At 44.4% G+C, this 7,508-nt stretch overlaps 1 pseudogene; it reads right to left on the bottom strand.

The window, feature by feature from the left end:
• Positions 1-3,700: 3,700 nt before the first annotated feature.
• LOC146970128 (uncharacterized) lies at positions 3,701-6,036 on the bottom strand (annotated as a pseudogene).
• Positions 6,037-7,508: the final 1,472 nt, after the last annotated feature.

The following is a 7,508-nucleotide window of genomic DNA, read 5'->3' as shown; positions in this document are numbered from 1 at the left end:
ATGGCGCGTTTCCACTAGCGCGCTATGGCTCAGCGAGCTATTTGCGTGTTTCCACTAGCACGCAGTACCTGCAACCAGGTACACTTTTGGTATCACCTCAGCCCTGGTTCCAAGCGAGCCGAAGCGTTACTAAAACGTGACGTCAGCCGACTGCCTTCCACTGATTGGCCGATGAGTATCGTCACTGGAAGCGTCATAACTGCACGACGACCGACAACAGAAATGTTCCTGCTGAAGCCTGTTATTACGTGACTTTATTAAGGTTTAATATTTTTTCATGCGAGAAAGTAACTGTTTAGATCCCCAATGTGCGGTTAGTTTATCCAAACGACGGCTGTTTAGAAGTTTGCCCCGATGTTTTTCGGAAAAGTGAAGCTCCAGGTCCGAGCAGCGACCGCGACATCATAGAGCAAGCAGCCCGGCTCCTGGCGTGCTCCGCCGGCCAGCCTACGGTCGTCACCCCGGGGAGAAAACGACCGCTAATTAACTTACCCGATGGCTTTTAGAAGTTTACCACCGGCTGGTTAAACTCTTTTTAGGGGATAAATGTTAGTCTCATTGATGAAATCTAACAATTGTGGCTGTAGCATAAGTTTATTTGAATAAAAAAACATAGACAGAAGAGCAGCACTGCCTTGGGGTCTGTACGCACAGAAAACACCACATTTACATCAATAAATAAATGTTTTACAATGAACCAGGCCGATCTCAGAGCTGGCAAGACTCTCCGGTAAGGCATATTGAACGGTTAAATGCCGTTAACGGGACGAGAGCAGTCAAAACGGCGGTTTAAAGCTAGCTACAGTGAGGGTAGGTTCACTTCCTGTTTACAAAGTAAAAGCACCAATTCTATCGTAATGGCTTTCCTTATGATAAAAGGCAAGGCAAGGCAAGGCAAGGGCAAGGTAATTTTATTTGTATAGCCCATTTTTACAAACAGTTTGTCTCAAAGGGCTTCACATGGCATCGTAACAACATCCTTTGTCCTTAGACCCTCACATCGACTGAGGGGGGGGTGCAGGCGGCGGCTGGTGCAGAGAGATGGAGCTCCGGTGGATCTGCGGAAACACAGAGAAAGTGCGAGACACCAAGGCCAAACTACAAAGTACAACAGAAAATGACAGTTCAAAAATATACTGAGGAGAAGAGAGGAGGGGAGGGGAGGGGAGGGGAGAGGAGAGGAGGGGAGTGGAGGGGAGGGTAGGGGAGAGGAGAGGAGGGGAGAGGAGAGGAGAGGGCTCTGTGTAACCAGATGTGTCCCCCAGCAGTCTAAGCCTATAGCAGCGTAGCTATAAAATGCCCTAACTAAAAGCCCTGTCATAAAGGAAGGTCTTAAGTCTAGACTAAAATGTAGTTAGAGTGTCTGCCTCTTTGACCCATGGAGAGACCTGGTTCCACAGTAAAGGAGCCCGGTAACTGAAGGCTCTACCTCACAGTCTGTTTTTAGAGATACTGGCCCTCATTTATCAAACTTGCGTACACCAAAAAAATGGGTGTACACCACATTCACCGCAAGGATCGGCATTTATCAATCTGAGCGTGAGCGTACGGTACGCACAAATCTCACGCCAGCTCTGACCAGGTGTACGCACATTTGGAACCAGCGTAGAACATGCAGGAAGGAGTGCTGCTGTGTCAAAATGTTTATTAAACCATTAGTCTAATAACGCAGCGATGTGGACCACGTGTTGTTGTTGTTTATATTGATAAAAAGATAAAAAAGTAGCCCAAAAAAAAAAGAAAAGAAACGATACCACCAAGTCCGTGTTGAAAATTTAACTCGACTTTTATTTTGAGCAAAAACCACGACGTGACAGATGCTCATTAATCAGCTGTGTAAACAGAAACAGTCAATGACAGACAGACCTGTTATTGTAGATCACACACACAAACCAACATCTGCAGCACCAGAGCATGACCGGACGGCTCCTCAGTCTCTCTCTCTGCCGGGCACCGGAGCCCGGGTTGAGGAGGGAGAGCTCCGCTACCTGTCCAGGTGCAGCTGATCTCCACGGCGGAGTATTTCTTTTTTTTTTTTTTCCCGTCACCGGGACCTGTCAGCGGGAGATCGGGCCGGTGTTTCACATCCCTCCATCAGCCGAACCATGCCAGCGGTGCTGATGGTTATAATAATATGCCTATATGATTTCTCCTCAATCACTTGTGTTTAATAAACTGCAAGAGCATTTCATGAGGTCGCTGGGTTTCCTGACGTGGTTGGTGACACGTGCGTCTGCAGCCTCCATCCACCGGGATGACGCTTATCAATCACAAAAACTATCAATCTATCAATGTCCAGATATTTAATGTTGCCGCCCTCTCCCTGTTCAATGCGGTAATGTCAGTAAAGTCCCTCTTCTTGGCCGTCTTCCGTGTCTCCATGTCGTAAAAGGGGCAGGGCGACGCCTCTAAAGCAGGAATATATCGGCGTGACATTTAAATTACGCTTGTTTTCAGCCGCCGGATTTATCACCACCACGCCGGTTCTACGCCGAAATCGGCAGCGTACACACTTTTAGTAAATCACACGTGACACTTGGCGTACACTGATATTTACACCAGAATTTACACCAGATCCTGCGCAAGTTTGATAAATGAGGGCCACCGGGAGTCACTAACAGACCTGCATTCTGGGAGCGGAGTGCTCTGGTAGGACAGTAAGGAATGATTACTTCTTTCAGATAGGACGGAGCTTTATCATTAAGAGCCTTATAAGTCAGCAGAAGGATTTTGAAGTTTATTCTAAATCCTACAGGAAGCCAGTGGAGAGAAGCTAAAGTGGGAGAGATGTGCTCTCTCTTCCTAACTCCTGTCAAAACCCTCGCTGCAGCGTTCTGGACCAGCTGGAGACTCTTTAGAGAGTTTTTCGGACATCCTGACAGGAGAGAGTTGCATTAGTCTAACCTAGAAGTGATAAATGCATGCACTAGTTTCTCAGCATCACTCTGGGAGAGGATATTCCTAATGATACTGCGCAGATGGAAGGCGGTCCTAGTCACGTGTTTTATGTGGGAGCTGAAGGAAAGGTCCTGGTCAAACATGACTCCAAGGTTCCTCGCAGTTGTACTCGGGGTCAGGGTGATGCCATCTAGAGTAGCGATCTGATTAGAGAGAGTGTCCCTGAGATGTTTAGGTCCAAACACGATGACCTCAGTTTTATCTGAATTCAGTAGCAAGAAGTTAGAGGACATCCAGGATCTAATGTCTTTCAGGCAGTCTTGCAGATTGATGAGGCGGCTTCTGTCATCTGGCCCCATGGACAAGTAGAGTTGTGTATCATCCGCATAACAGTGAAAATTGATTGAGTGCTTCCGGGTGATGTCACCTAATGGGAGCATGTAAAGAATGAAGAGAATTGGCCCTAAGACTGAACCCTGTGGTACACCATACGTAACTCTGCTGTACTCTGAGTGGTCGTTATTAACATTAACAAATTGAAACCTGTCAGATAAGTATGACTTAAACTATTTTAGGGCAGGTCCTTTAATCCCAATTTCATGATCCAGTCTCTGCAGCAGGATGCTGTGGTCGATGGTGTCGAATGCAGCACTGAGGTCCAAAAGTAAAAGTACAGCGACGAGACCTCTGTCTGAAGCTACGAGAAGATTATTAGAGACTTTGACAAGTGCTGTTTCAGTGCTATGGTGTTCTCTGAATCCAGATTGGAAAGCTTCAAAGAGCTCGTTGCTGTGCAGATGTTCATGTAGATATCCTTAAGTAGTCTTGTCGGGACTGGATCCAGCAGACATGTGGCTGACTTGGAAGAGGTAATTGCAGAAGTTAAGTCTGACAGGTCGATGGGAGAGAAGCTGTCCAAGTGTGTACCAAGTCTGGGAGGTGCTTCTATGGGTACCGTAATCTGTGCTCCATTACTGGCAACCTTCGTTCTAATATTAACAATCTTTTCGGTAAAGAAAGTTAGGAAATCATTACTGCTGAGAGCTGGAGGGATGGATGGCTCAACAACACTATGGTTCTTGGTTAGCCTGGCCACAGTGTTGAAAAGGAACCTGGGGTTGTTCTTATTCTTTTCTATTAGAGATGAACAGATAATTGCTTCTAGCATTACGGAGTTCTTTTTTATATATTAATTAACTATCCTTCCAGGCTTGACGGTCTTCCTCATGTTGGCTGGAATGTGTTTTCCTTTCCAGCTGTCTGGTCTTCTGTTTCAAAGCGCGCAGGTTTGGGCTGTACCAGGGAGCTATTCTTTTCTGGTTGATAACTTTCTTTTTCAGGGGGGCTACAGCATCAAGTGTCCCAAGGAGTGCTGCTGCAGTGCTATCCACAATATAGTCCACCTGTGTGGGAGTCGAATCAGCATAACTGCCCATAATATTGTTACCGGATGTGGCAGCTCTGATGGAATTACGATCTTTAAATCTAGAAACAGCAGTGTCTGATAGACATCTACTGTAGCGGGATTTTTCCCCAGGTAGGATATAATTTGTTAAAGTAAATTCAAATGTTATTAAAGAATGGTCAGACAAGACGGGGTTCTGAGGAAGAACTGTGACATGGTCAGCTTCTATTCCATAAGTTAGTTCTAAATCAAGGATATGATTAAAAGTGTGAGTGGGTTTGTTTACCCTCTGAGAGAAGCCGACTGAATCCAAAAGTGACTTGAACGCAGTAGCCAGACAATCATCATCGACGTCCACATGAATGTTAAAGTCACCCACTATAATGACTTTGTCTGAGCTCATTGCTAAATTTGACAGAAAGTCAGGGAATTCGTCTAGGAACTCAGAATAAGGTGCAGTAGGACGATACACTACAGCAAGTAAGAGTGGTTTTTCTGCTTTCCAGTCTGGGTGAGAGAGGCTGACAGAAAGGCTTTCAAATGTATTATATGAACTATTATGTCTAGGGCTGATAATCAGATTTGACTGATAAAGCAGCCACTCCTCCTCCTCTGCCAGTGTTATGAGGCACATGACAGTTAATGTAACTAGGAGGGGTAGATTCATTCAAACTAAGATATTCATCTTGCTGCAACCAGGTCTCAGTGAGTGTTAATATATCAATATGGTGACTTGTAAGCCATTCACTAGGAGAGACTTGGATGGGAGAGAACGAATATTGAGCAAACCACATTTAATAGTTCTATTAGTTTGGCTTGCTGGAGCAGTGGTTTTGATTTTAACTAAGTTGCTATAACTCCTCTAGATTTGGGTTTAGGCTTAGACAGCCTTGAGGCAGACACAGTTTCTATAGGCTGGGTGGGTGACAACAAGAAGGAAACAGCAGAGGGGCGTGTTAAACTGCGGCTCTGCCTGCTGGTCTGAACTCTGGGTGCTTGTCAGGGGTTAGTGTAATGGTTAAAAAAAGTGTTAAAAAGTGCTGTTAAAAAATGCTGAAAGGTTTTAAAACTTATGTGGTTTTGCTAAAAACGGTAAGAAAAATAATCTTTAATTCATGGAAGTACATGGTTAAAAACATAACATCATAAGTAATGATAAAGGTTTAAAAAAGTGGATTAAGGTGAAACTCATTGTGATCTGCTGATCGAGTGATCTGTTATCTGCTACTCTGGTCTCCTAGTCAAACAAGCAGAGTGACAAGTTAAAAAGGATATCTGTGTTTAAAACATAACGAATTCCTTATTCTATTTTTGAAAAGCTCTCTGATTATTGTTTTATATTATTTCCTAAAGTGTTTCTTCTTATAAGTTATTTCTGAAAGCTAATCCTCAAATCACCTCTGGTGTTCGGGTTTTGATTGCTTGTGTCTGAGCTAAGACGGTAGAGGGGAAGACAGTGTTTTCACTCGTCCATTACAACACTGGACGTGACTGAAGCAACATCGTGTCTGTGTTTTTCATTTATTATTCCCCTTTACAGGTAAGAAAAGTGAACACAATCAGTTGTAACGTGTTTCTATGTTTTCTGTGCCGTGAAAGATAAAGTAGGAAGTAAAATAATGGAGTTTACAGTAACTTTGAGAGCCATTATGTTTTGTTTACGTGAATGCTAAACTCTATGCTAAACTCACCGTAGTTTTCATGCTAGCTGCGTTGTGCGGCAGGGACGACATTGTTTCAAAGGTGTAGTTGTGCCATTTGTGTGCAATATTTGACATTTAATGAGAATATTTCATGATAAACATGTAGCACTGTTATTATTTTATTTGTATGAGTAAAAGAGTGATGTTAATAGCTTCCATTTTGCAAGATATAAGTTTGGTTATGAATACTACACATGCGAGATGTGATATACTTTAATTTATATTTGAACAGAAGCAGATATAAAACAGAGTTTATATTACTATACAGTTTACTGTCCATTTGAAAGTACAGTTTGTCAATTCTGATTTACACCATTGTAAAGATATTTTATGTTTCTAGTACAATGCTTTATTTTTCTAATTGAGCAATATTTTGAGATAACAGTTGCTATAACAGTTGCTGGTTTAATAGCAATGTGATGCTGATAAAATTGTGTATTTTTGTATAAGTACATTACAACACTGGATGTGACTGAAGCAACATCGTGTCTGTGTTTTTCATTTATTATTCCCCTTTACAGGGGCGTAACATTAGCATGGCTAATAAAGTGCCCTATGTTCCTAGATAGGAGAGATGCGCCATCCAAAGTAGGATGGACGCCATCTCTCCAAATCAGACCAGTCTTTCCCCAGAAGGAGGTCCAGTTATCTATGTAAGCCACGTCGTTATCTAAGCACCACCTAGACATCCAGCGATGGAATGCATGCGGCTAAACATATCGTCACTCGCTAAATTGGGCAACGGGCCAGAGAAAATTACGGAGTCCGACATTGTCTTTGCAAAGTTGCACACCGAAGCCATATTAACCTTAGTTAACTCCGACTGGCGAAGCCGGGTGTCATTACCGCCGACATGGATTACAATCTTATTTAACCATACGTTTACATGCCAGCAGCTTCAGATTAGCCTCAACGCCGCCCGCTCTGGCCCCTGGGATGCACTTTATGCTCGCTGGAGTCTCTACCTTCACGTTCCGTAAAACAGAGCGGGGAGCATACGTCAGTCCGACTGCCCACAAGTCCGACGGCTCATTTCTCCGACTACCCATTCTACAGTGTTGAGGTTAGGTTTAGGGTAAGGTTAAGGGTTAGGGCTACTTAAGTCGGAGAAGTGGGAGGTCGGACTGATGACGCAAAAATAAAGAAATGTATTGTCGGAGTCGGAGAAATGGGTGGTCGGAGAAATGGGTAGTCGGACAGACGTCATGCGCCCAAACAGAGCCGCCAATGACTAATGCCGACTTCACAGCGGGGCTGTGAGCAACAGAGCCGACATGTTGAGTTACGTTCTCAGCGGGTGTGTCACTGAGTGGGGAATAGTAGTTGGAGACGTGAAGGGGTTGGTGGGCCAACACGGGCTTATTGCGTCTATGTTTCCCTCGGTTTGTCACCCAGCGGAACTGGCTAGTTCCCGGCTGCACGGCGGCTGGGGGGAACTGCTAGCGGCGGCTAGGCTAGGTGGCTCCGCACCGGCTAAGCTGGACTGTGAAGCTACTGTAGCT

This window comes from Trachurus japonicus, chromosome 17 (genome assembly GCF_045865225.1).
Source record: "Trachurus japonicus isolate A0001 chromosome 17, Traja_1.0".
Taxonomy (NCBI): domain Eukaryota; kingdom Metazoa; phylum Chordata; class Actinopteri; order Carangiformes; family Carangidae; genus Trachurus; species Trachurus japonicus.
The sequence above is the reverse complement of the archived record's forward strand: the minus strand, read 5'-3'. Positions and strand labels throughout refer to the sequence as shown.